Source organism: Rhopilema esculentum, chromosome 11 (assembly GCF_057945365.1).
Source record: "Rhopilema esculentum isolate cy_ngs chromosome 11, ASM5794536v1, whole genome shotgun sequence".
NCBI lineage: Eukaryota > Metazoa > Cnidaria > Scyphozoa > Rhizostomeae > Rhizostomatidae > Rhopilema > Rhopilema esculentum.
Genome location: NC_142825.1, coordinates 15,327,136 through 15,339,584, shown reverse-complemented (window position 1 = coordinate 15,339,584; position 12,449 = coordinate 15,327,136). Strand labels below are relative to the sequence as shown.

Sequence of the window (12,449 nt, the reverse complement as noted above, 5' to 3'; positions counted from 1 at the left end):
ACATTACGGATACATTAGGAATGTTAGAAAATGTAGGAAATGCGTCCCCTATTATCGAGGATACTGACCCTGTTGAGAGGGCTATAAGAAAATATCGATCCAAGTATTCAAAGAATAAGAGATAATGTTAGCGAGGCCAATGATAGAATGTTGCTAATTTCTTGACGAAGTTAAAGAGAGGGTGATCACCTCACTTTTAATAATCAAGATGCTATGACAAAAAAGAATTATCGCCCCATCACAATCCTTACATCCTAAATTTGCTATGTAGTTTATACCTTTCTGATAGGAGACAACAAGTGAAGGTAAATGGTTTATTCAGCACCTGGTGTTACACAAAAAATAGGAGTACCACAGGGATCAGTTTTAGGGCTCCTCCTCTTCAGTATCTTTATCAACGATATTTTTTATCTAGTGGATGATACTGCAATTACTCAGACGATACAACGTTATATGTTGGAGATAAGAACCTCAGGACAGTGCTCTCAAAATTAGAAAAAGACACGCTTTTAATGTCAGAATGGTTCTCTGATTCTAAACTTATGAAGAATGAGACTAAATGTAGAAAAGAGTCATCTTTTAATTTTCATTTATAGCAAACCTTGGTTATAGCTAGTTAGCACTGTATATTTGTATTTATATTTTTGATTTTAGAATTTATGTTAATAGGCTCTTTTTGTATATATTTGGTTTCAATTAGCAAGAAACTGTCAACTCTTTAATGTCCATTATCGACAAATTGTCGTGAAATCCAGAGGACAAAATTCTGTTACATCACCGATATGTGCTATCCAAAATTTCCTAGAAGCTGACCATCGCTGATTTAAGCAAGAAATGGGTGACAGAGAATCTAGACAATGTTATCTCCAGCTTTGTTAGACAATGGCTTGAGCTGCCAATTAGTGCATCTCTAAGTAGCCTCGTCATGCCTAAATGAAAAGTTTGGCATCAATCTCATTCTACCATCTACCAAGTGCTGCAATGCCAAACAGTTATCTGCAACTCTTTAAGACTGTCCCCAAACCAAGAGATTCGCTCTTTATGGAAAGATTCTAGCACTGGTGCAAACATACAATGTGACGTTCATCGCAACACCAAGCAAGTTCTCAAATCCATCCAAAGTGAACACGAAAACCGCATTGAAAATGTTCTTACATCTCAAGGATTTATTATCTCGTGCATCTTAAAATTTGCTTCTAAGGAAACTAGCCAACTTTGGTCTAGTGTGTCCAGCAAAAGTTGCCGAAAAACATTTACAATTTTACCATTAAATACCTAAACAAGACTCTTGCCACTAGGAAAAACCCCTGCAATGGTCAATTACTCAGTCATCTGCCTGCTCTTTCTGTCTCCAATCAGAGACATTACAGCAAATAGTCTCTAGCTGCAAACATTATCTTGAGCATGGTAGGTATACCTGGAGACATGATTCTGTACTTCTATATTTGGTTAAAACCCTTTCAACACCTAGAAACAGCTCACTTTACGCCGACCTGCCTTCATTCTATCACCTTCTTTAATCACCGGCGACTTCTGTCAATCAGATCTTGTCTTTGTAATTGAAGATCGAATCCTTTACATGCTAGTGCTTACTGTTGGGTTCGAAAGCAACATCGACGAAAACAGTACTTGAACAGCTAAGAAAAACAGCTCAGCTAAGAAAGTTCTTCTGAAAAGATGAATAATGGGGAAAGAATATTGCAAATAGCTTTGAAAAAAGCAAACATTTAGTAAACTAAAGCTTTTCGTCTGACACTCTTCAGAGTTTAAAACGTCAGAACATAGATCGAAAACTCTACGCTAAGAAATATATATACCCAGTTGTGGATCGAAATAGGCCAATCAGAAACACGAGCACATGACTGTAAAGGTTGACCAATCAGTGCCGCTTGCCTATTAGAATGTTACCAATGGAGTCCTAAGGTGAAAACGAACTCCTTTTGTCTACACAGTAGCGGTTTTTTCGTGCTTATGTAGATAGATTCTAAAACTGCTAGGTGGAACGACGATCGGGCTTTACCAATAATCCGAAACATGTCGCCATTATAGTTTTCTGCACAATCTGGGTTTTCTAGCAAATGCTGCCCGATAGCAGAATCGCAGGTTTTATTAGTAATTTTAGATTTGCAAGACCGAGGTGGCTGTTCTCTTTGGGGATGTGTTTTGTTTCTAATATAAGATGGAACGTGTTGTTTTATCCTATCCTCCAATCTTTGGGTGGTGCGTCCTACGTAGCCAGAATCACACTGGCACGTGAATTCATACACAACAGAACTTTTTTTGTGGCAGGAACGCAGTCCTTTTGAATGGACGGAAGGGCCTTTTTTGTACTGTAAACAACACGTGGGTTAACCGCGAAGAAACAATTTGTTATGGCCTGTTTTATTTGGCTTTCAAAACGTAGGGAGCTGTTACCGATCCAGGGTAGTTTTAGATAGACCGGGCACTTTTGAGGACCAAACTTTACGTCAGCCGAGAAATTTCCTATCTTCTCCTTAATATAAACTGAAATAACATGTTCTGGATAGCCGCTCTTCAGAAAAATCTTAGTTAGTTTTTCAAGTTCCGAGTCGAGTTTAGACTTGGAACAAATCATCAGTGCCCTATGTGTGAGCGTTTTGATGAGGCTGATTTTTCTTTGTTTTGGGCAAAACGAACTCCATCGAGTGTATAACCCCGAAAATGTGGGTTTACGGTATACACTGGTGAGAAATCCAGTGTCAGATTTTTCAACCAAAACATCAAGAAATGGCAAGGAGTTATTTTCTTCCTTTTCAAATGTAAAATGTAGGGCTGTGTGAAGACCATTAAGGCGTTTTAGGAAAATATCACACTCAGCCTCTGTTTTGAAGATAGTATATGTGTCATCCACATACCGAAAATAGACACCTGGCTTTTGGTCGCAGTCAAACAAACGCTCTTCATGAAAGCCAACAAAGATATTGGCCAATGCAGGTCCCAGAGGGCTACCCATAGCGACACCATCCTTTTGTTGGTACATTTCATTGTTAAAGCTGAATTCAACTGAACGTGTTGCAGTTTCCATCAGTTCAATGAATACTTCCTCTGGGAATGGTGGGCTATTAAGCTCGCTCCGGTACAAAGCGTCGGCACATATTTTGATGGTCTCATTCAAAGCTTTAGTTTTCTAAATGTTTGCTTTTTTCAAAGCTATTTACAAGTTTTGTACCACCAAAAGATTGTTTGCATATTTCAAGCAGAGGTACACAAATGAGGAGATTGAGGATCTCAACGCATTGGTTAAGCTTAGAGGTAAGCTGAGGTCGGCCAGGTTCTCTTTATCCTTTCTCAGTTTATGTTTCACTAATCGGGTTGCACCTAAATTCATCACCGCTCGTATTTCTAAGTCTGGTGTTAGACACAGCCCAACCATTGAGCGCGCTTTTCTACAAGATGAAATTCAGAAAACTAAAACTAATATTCTGAATCTAAAACGTTTATACACACGCCAATGGTCTAAAACGCGTCCGTTTCTCACATTCTTTGATAATTTTCGACTTTGCCGCTACTTTTCTGAAATTGACCAGCGGAAGCTAAAACAGACTACAGAAAAACATGATAGGAACATTGACATGCTAGTTAGGAAACGTTTTGGCGGCTTGATGAGCGATTCAAAAAAACATATTTTTAATTTGTCGGACTATTCTCTCTCTGAAACCGAAACATTTGTCTTAGGTAATGGTCTTGAATTTTGTATCCCACCACAACGAATAAACAGAGAGGAACTTTTTGCTGAATTCGAAATTTTACACGCTCAACTTGCCAGACACGATATTTCTGATGCTTTGGAATTTAACAAATTACGAGCACGACTAAGCGATTTGGCGTACGCTTACAGCGGCTCTCCCATCGACCACTCAGATTTTCTTTTGCATAGAGAACATTTTCAAGCATTGACATCTCTACGGTCTAATAATGACATCTTTATTACAAAGCCTGATAAAGGGTCAGGAGTGGTTATTTTGAACAAAAAGGACTACATCCAAAAAATGGAGAGTATTCTCCTCGACAAAGAAAAGTTCGAAAAATTGGGTGACGTCGAAACACAGGATAAAACGGCCAAGTTAGAGCGGAAACTTCAAAAAACGCCTTTTGGAGCTGGTTAACTCAAAAGTGTTGACCAACGAAGTTTATGATAGGATAAGACCCACAGGTTCACAACGTCCACAAATGTATGGCCTCCCTAAAATACACAAGCCGAATGTCCCACTTAGACCCATTTTGTCTATGATTGGTTCAGCACAACACGAACTGGCTAACTGGCTTTCTGAAGTTTTGGACCCTGTTCTTCAAAAATATTCAAAACATTGTATCAAGGACTCTTTTACGTTCGCTGAGTTCATGCAAAACTTGAACATCGAAAACGAAACATCTTTCATGTGTTCTTTTGACATTAGCAGTCTTTTCACTAATGTCCCTTTGAATGAGACCATCAAAATATGTGCCGACGCTTTGTACCGGAGCGAGCTTAATAGCCCACCATTCCCAGAGGAAGTATTCATTGAACTGATGGAAACTGCAACACGTTCAGTTGAATTCAGCTTTAACAATGAAATGTACCAACAAAAGGATGGTGTCGCTATGGGTAGCCCTCTGGGACCTGCATTGGCCAATATCTTTGTTGGCTTTCATGAAGAGCGTTTGTTTGACTGCGACCAAAAGCCAGGTGTCTATTTTCGGTATGTGGATGACACATATACTATCTTCAAAACAGAGGCTGAGTGTGATATTTTCCTAAAACGCCTTAATGGTCTTCACACAGCCCTACATTTTACATTTGAAAAGGAAGAAAATAACTCCTTGCCATTTCTTGATGTTTTGGTTGAAAAATCTGACACTGGATTTCTCACCAGTGTATACCGTAAACCCACATTTTCGGGGTTATACACTCGATGGAGTTCGTTTTGCCCAAAACAAAGAAAAATCAGCCTCATCAAAACGCTCACACATAGGGCACTGATGATTTGTTCCAAGTCTAAACTCGACTCGGAACTTGAAAAACTAACTAAGATTTTTCTGGAGAACGGCTATCCAGAACATGTTATTTCAGTTTACATTAAGGAGAAAATAGGAAATTTCTCGGCTGACGTAAAATTTGGTCCTCAAAAGTGCCCGGTCTATCTAAAACTACCCTGGATCGGTAACAGCTCCCTACGTTTTGAAAGCCAAATAAAACAGGCTATAACAAATTGTTTCTTCGCGGTTAACCCACGTGTTGTTTACAGTACAAAAAAGGCCCTTCCGTCCATTCAAAAGGACTGCGTTCCTGCCACAAAAAAAAGTTCTGTTGTGTATGAATTCACGTGCCAGTGTGATTCTGGCTACGTAGGACGCACCACCCAAAGATTGGAGGAAAGGATAAAACAACACGTTCCATCTTATATTAGAAACAAAACACATCCCCAAAGAGAACAGCCACCTCGGTCTTGCAAATCCAAAATTACTAATAAAACCTGCGATTCTGCTATCGGGCAGCATTTGCTAGAAAACCCAGATTGTGCAAAAAACTATAATGGCGACATGTTTCGGATTATTGGTAAAGCCCGATCGTCGTTCCACCTAGCAGTTTTAGAATCTATCTACATAAGCACGAAAAAACCGCTACTGTGTAGACAAAAGGAGTTCGTTTTCACCTTAGGACTCCATTGGTAACATTCTAATAGGCAAGCGGCACTGATTGGTCAACCTTTACAGTCATGTGCTCGTGTTTCTGATTGGCCTATTTCGATCCACAACTGGGTATATATATTTCTTAGCGTAGAGTTTTCGATCTATGTTCTGACGTTTTAAACTCTGAAGAGTGTCAGACGAAAAGCTTTAGTTTACTAAATGTTTGCTTTTTTCAAAGCTATTTACAAGTTTTGTACCACCAAAAGAAAGAATATTGCAGTATACAGATTTACGCGTGAATTCTAATATAACATGCAAAGATAATTACTTCGTTAAAGAAAAGCCAGAAAATGCATGTATCGGAGATGGTGGAGGCCAATTTTCGATGTACTTATTATCGGTGAGTATTATAAGCTTGTTGCCATTGTCAGTTGGGGAGATCCCGAATATGGTGGAACAAATTCTTATGAGTATCTGACACGGGTGACCAATTATCTAAGCTGGATCAAGAAAACGCTGGGCAAATTTACCTAAAAATTCTTCGAGTATCCTTATCAGTATCCTCTGCAAATTTATCATAAACTGTGTACGTTCAAATGTTATTATTCTGTTACTTATATTTTTCCCACTACGTTCATTATCATTTCAAGCTTATAGCACATTTCTTCTTTCTTTATCTGGCTGAAGAAATGCAGTCTGTTTTAAATTGTTATCCGGTGCAATTTTCACGTTATAGTTGTAACGTTTTAGGACTTGTATTCTTCAGTAATTATTATTGTTATGTTTAGCTAGATCTTTGATTATGTTGCGCGTTAATGTCACATGTTTGTTTGTCGCGCTGTTGTTTAAGTAACTCCCTTTCCGGGAAATGTGCGTCACTGTCATCGTGTTTTGTGATGTTTCACAGTGTTCCTTTGTTGTGCTTTAATATAATGTAATCCTACTTAGAATAATTTAGTCTTACTGTTTTAACGATAAACATAACATCAAAGAACGATTATCTCTTGTGTGCTATCTACTTGGGGCTAGGCCCGTTGGCCTAGCCCGTCGCTCAGCCAACGACCTGATACTCACCGTCATGACAAGAACCTTATCGTTACATAGTTGATTTTTGAACGGGTTTCTATGTATTTTGTGATGATGAATCAAGAATCAATGTTCTCGAGCCGCGAAATTCCAGGAAATATCTATTTTTGGCATGCGTTGACGACATTAATGCCAGTGTAGAGGAATCGGTACCAAATCTTCGCGTGTCCTAAAAACTGCATCTTTTCGAAAGGAAATAATACACTTCAGATTCTGAATCCGAAAAGTGACTTTTCCAAGATAAGAAAAATTCGAGAAAACATCTGTTTCTGGCATGCATTTTTGCATTTGATACCAAATTAGAAGCAAAACCATAGAAATCGTTACATTTTTCACTTATGATGTTTTTTAAAGCGTAATACCATATTTGGGGTACTGAATCCGAAAATGAATCTTTCAAGCCAAAAACGCCGAGGAAATACTCATGAATTGATGGATCCGATGCCATAATAATATCAAAATCATGAAATTTTATTTGGCGTACCTTAAACCATACTTTTTATGAGGTGCAGAATAAAAAATCGATTCTATAGTATGCTATGATTCCGCTATTTCGTATCAACTTCAAATTCTGCGGTATCATCTCTTCATTTCCATGAAACTTGGTTGCCATATTGTTATCGTAAAATTTAGCAGCGTTCGTGTTCCTAAGGTCTTTTCCTCTAGCTCTTGTGTTTTGAGCCTTCAGCGTGCGAAATTTCCTCCTTAGCCTCGAGGCCAACAAAACTTAATTTTGAAGATTGCTATGAAATTTTAATATTAATTTGAAAAGCAATGAGAAAAGCTACGAGAAAAGCAAACATTTCACATCATACTTAAATCTTGAAAATGGCTTTAAAAAGAGCAAAAATTTGAATAAAATAACGCTTTTTGTCTGGCACTCTTCAAAGTAAAAAAGGTCAGAATAAGGGTCTGAAAGAATAAGATTGAAAGTATATTTCCATTTGTGAATCGAAATAGGCCAATCTGAAAAAGGCAAGCACTTGACCGGTATAGTTATCCAATAAATACGGCGTGCCTATAGAAAAATCACCACTGAAGTCCAAGAGACAAAACGAACTCCTTCTGTCTACACAATGGCGGCTTTTCCGCTTGTATGTAGATCGATTCTAAAACTGCTAGATGGAAAGACGCCCGGGCTCTGCCAATTACCCGAAACATGTCGTCATAATAGAGCTTGACACATTCTGGGTTATCTAAAAGATGTTGACCGATGGCAAAGCCACCTTTCTAACAGTGATTCACTACAAGATCGAGGAGGATGTTCTCTTTGAAGGACAGTTTCGTTTCTTATGTCGGAAGGAGCATGCTGTTTTATCCTATCCCCCAATCTCTTGGTTGTGCGTCATACGTAGCCAGAATCACACTGACACCGAAATTCAATTTATACATTAAATTCGACGACACAGGTACAAACGGAGATTGATTTGAAGTTGCACCGATGTCGCATAATATGACAGGGTATATTGAATAAAATTATGGTAGTCGACTGAAAACATGCAGATTATTCATATCAAGCGTTGTATTTTAAATGCACTTAATTCTTGATTCTCCTAATGCATTTAACATTACGACGGGACATTTTCAGATAGATGCAATTAATCAAGACAGCTATTTTATTGTAATAACAATCAAGACCAATGCAATTAAAAGGATCTCTTATGGGCTGCCGGTAAGACGAAAGCATACTCAATGTGGGCACCAGTGTGGTTTCATAGTCTTCACGTGAATGCACACAAAGCAAATGGCCACAATTTTATTTGGCAAGCAAAAAACAAACTAGGAGATTTCTTCTTTAACTTTATCAACAAGCAATTGGTTCAACATTTAGATTATACGCTTTCAATCTTCATTGCAGAGTATAGATGAGCATATGCATCCCAACACATTTTGATGACTAGCGAAATAACCAGGACAACAACTATCTCGTCGGTGTGATGACTGTTTTCCACATGATTTGCTTATTGCCAAACTACAAGCGCATGGATTTAATGAAGATGCTCTAGTTCTTATTTATTCTTATTCCAAAAGACGAAAACAGTGTGTTCTGATAAATGATTCATATACCTCTTGTTAAGAGGATATATCTAGTGTACCCTGTGTACTAGACTCACTGCAAGTATGGTACCCAAGGTATGTCTAGTGTGCCCCAAGGCTCTGTGCTAGGACCAAACCTGTTCACGTTTTACATAAATGATCTATTTCTATTCCTAAAACAAGTAACGCTCTATAATTATGTAGATGATAATACAATTGCTTATTTTTCTAAACGCATGTCCGATTTTGAGAATGCTTTGGAAAAAGAAACTGGCGTTGCCGTATCATGGTTGAAACAAAATGAAATGATTGCAAACCCTGAACAATTCCATGCTATAAAAAAAGCTATAAGAAATTACAATTTCATACAAAGCTTAAATAACCAGACAAATATTTGTGGAAAACAAATTAACATAAATAGCAAAACAATGAAATCTGAAGACAAAGAGGAACCTTTGATTGGATTTAAATCTTAATTTCCACCAATATATTTCGAATCATAATTAAATGTTCTTAAAGATTAAAGGCATATATTGGTTTTCAGCCGAAAAAGATTCTTTTAAATACTTTTGTATCTATAAAATTTTTGTACAGGTATATAAAAAAGGAATTGATGGCATTTGCAAGCTTGTTTTCGAAATGATACACCTGAAAGATTTGTGAAAATTATCGTATGTAAGAGCGTATTAAGTCTGAAATACTGACAGCAAACCGATTTAAGGGATGATTACCAACAATTCAAGGGAATCTACTTGTTATAATTTAGCTATGAAATTATGAATAAGTTATGATATTTTCGTAGAGCTGTAAAGAAAATTAATTTGATGAAAATATCTGCAAGCTGGCCCCAACTGTTATCATAGAATATCTGAGAATGATTATAGGAAAGTTAAATCTAAATTTTAAAACAGTTACCCAGCAACTGGGTTCGGCCAGCTTGGTGTTACGTATATGCAAACCATTATTTTATAGATTTTTTCAGAACTTTGGCTTTATTTCTCGCTAAACAAGTCATTTCCATTTTGGGTTTTTGATAGAAATTTGGAGAATCCAATGAGCGTTCAATGTATTCCTCATGGGAGTCTGCCACAAGAATCAGTGTACTTTCCAATGTAGTTTGCTATTAGGTCTGCCATCTTTAGTTTAAGTTTCAGTTGGGATGAGGCTCCCTCACACCTTAGATATTTCTTCATTTCAAACTTAGTAATTCTTACGAATTTGAGGGTAGTTCTCATTTTATTTTTTCATATTGTTTTTTACGAGCAGGTATTTTGCGCAAGATTACTAAAATCCAAATCAGACCTAATTTTCATTATTTAATTTCAAATTTCAAGTACAATCAAGTCCCGCTATCTCAAAATGGCACAGGAAATGAAATTTTGTTCGACATAGCTAGTCTTCGAGATATCCGGACTCGAGATATTTTCGATCAAAAAGGAGTCATCTGTGTTTAAAGGTGGAAAATGAACCAAGAAAACAAAGTTATTTATCTCCAAAGCTTTGTTAAACCTCAAACTGAATGAAGAAAGTATATTAAAGAAGTTTGCTGTATATTTTTGAGTGCTTCTTCAGTGTTCATCGGAACATCGATCGATGATCGACTAAAATGTCCATTAAACGACAAACATGCTGTTTTCAACCAGTGCAATCTTATTTAACGTGCAGAGAAACGGAACCAGAGAGATGCAAACTGTTTTTGCAATGTAACTTGATTTTTAACCGATTTATTATTATCACAGAATGAAGCCCTGTACTAAAATACGTGGTCAGCGGTTTTCCACCATTATGTCTTTAACAATTCGTCTCCAGCTCTCTCTGTTTGCTGTTATCTCTTGCAGGACTTTTAACATTTTTTCAGCAGGATTTGACACAATGTTTAGTTATATGTTGGTCAGTGATTAGTCTTTTTCTATCAATTTTATCCACGTAGTGGGCGGTCTTCCGCCTTTTTTTGCCTTTTTCAGGCTTTCATCAAGAGCTATCTTTGCTGGAGTATCATTCTTTAGGCGCATAAGGTGGCCCATGGGTCTGATTTTGTTTTTTGTATAGTTTTTCATTTCTGTTTTTTTGGCCATCTGATATTTATTAGATAGATAGATAGATAGATAGATAAACTTTATTTACAGAGGATAAACCTGGTTAGCCTAATAACTAATCTTCCCCAGGGTCCTCTCTACTAACTACAAAATACGAATATAATACTATTATTTTTAAGTGTCCTTTAAGTTTCTAAAGAGCCTAGTAACAATTTTGTTAAAAGTAAAGTTTAAGTATTATCTGAAACGTCAAGGTAATGCTGATACACTTTTCTCTTGAAAATTCCCAGTGATGTTGACTGTCTAATGTTAAGTGGAAGTTCATTCCATATTTTACTTCCTTTTATTGATATTGACTGATCAACCTTTTTCAGTTTTGATCTGGGCACATACAAATTTTTGTGTGATGAACTTCTCGTCAATCGCTGTTTAATCTGATTTTGATGAGTAAACAAATCAGTCATATATTTTGGAGCTAGTCCATTTAGAGCCTTGTAGACTACTATGGCTGTTTTGAAGTTAATTCTTCGTTGAATGGGCAGCCACTTAAGTTTCTTAAACAGTGGACCTGAATGTTCACGGTCTGGAAGGTCATATATCAACCTTGCTGCTCTCTTTTGAAGCTTCAACAGCGAGGATATCTTCGTAGAAGACCCCCAAACCACACTGCCGTAATCAAAATAGACTTGTATGAAGTTTTGATAGAACAATTTTCTTGTATCAAATGGCAGGTAAGACTTGATCCTACGAAATAGAGCAAGGTTGCGGCTTACAGTATTGCATACGTTTTTAACTTGATCGTTCCATGTAAGATCTTGGTCAATAATAACTCCAAGGAGCTTTTGTTGGTGAATCTGAAGAAATGGCTGCTCATTCATTTTCACCTCAATTGCTTGATCTTGTTGGTTTCTTTTCAGCTTCGAACGTTTTTGCTGTGTCGTGAGCAGAAGAGACTTTGTTTTCTCTACATTGACAGCCATCTTGTTTTCATTGCACCACGTTGCGATTTGTCTAGCAGATGTGTTCAACTTTGTTTCAATCTCTTTGACAGTCTTGCCAGAAACTGATACAGTGCTATCGTCTGCATACATCTCTAATTCACCTTCCTTTATTTCTAATGGTATGTCATTCATGAACAAGATGAATAAAAGTGGACCTAAAAGTGGATCTCGGGAGCTGCTGCTTTTAACAATTTACAACTTATCCCGTCGATTCCAACAGCCTTTTTCTTAGGCATGGCATTTATTTCCTTTAATACATATTCCTCTGTCATTAATGGTATTGTGAATTCAGTAGATCTGTTAATTTTTGATTCGATAAAGGATTTAAGCCTCTGCAAGTTTGGCATAAGGTTTCCTGACACTTCTGGTATGTACTTTTCAACAATGTCTACAAAATGCTTATTAAAAAGGTTGGAGATTTGAGCACTGTCAGTTATATGCTTTCCATCACTGCTCATAAATATTGGCTCTTGCGATTTTTCTTTTGGTGTTAAATCCTTAAGGTAGGACCATAATGCTTTGCTATTTTTCTGCTGATTTTCAATCATTGTATGGTAGTATTACCTGTTCTAATAGTCACCTTTGGAAAAAGCTAATTTGATTTTCTAGAGTTTTTGTGATTGTCCATTAATTTGACGAAAACAATGGGTTCCGATAA

General features: G+C 37.1%; 1 pseudogene; it reads right to left on the bottom strand.

The window, feature by feature from the left end:
• Positions 1-1,701: 1,701 nt before the first annotated feature.
• On the bottom strand, positions 1,702-11,881 carry LOC148959071 (uncharacterized; annotated as a pseudogene).
• Positions 11,882-12,449: the final 568 nt, after the last annotated feature.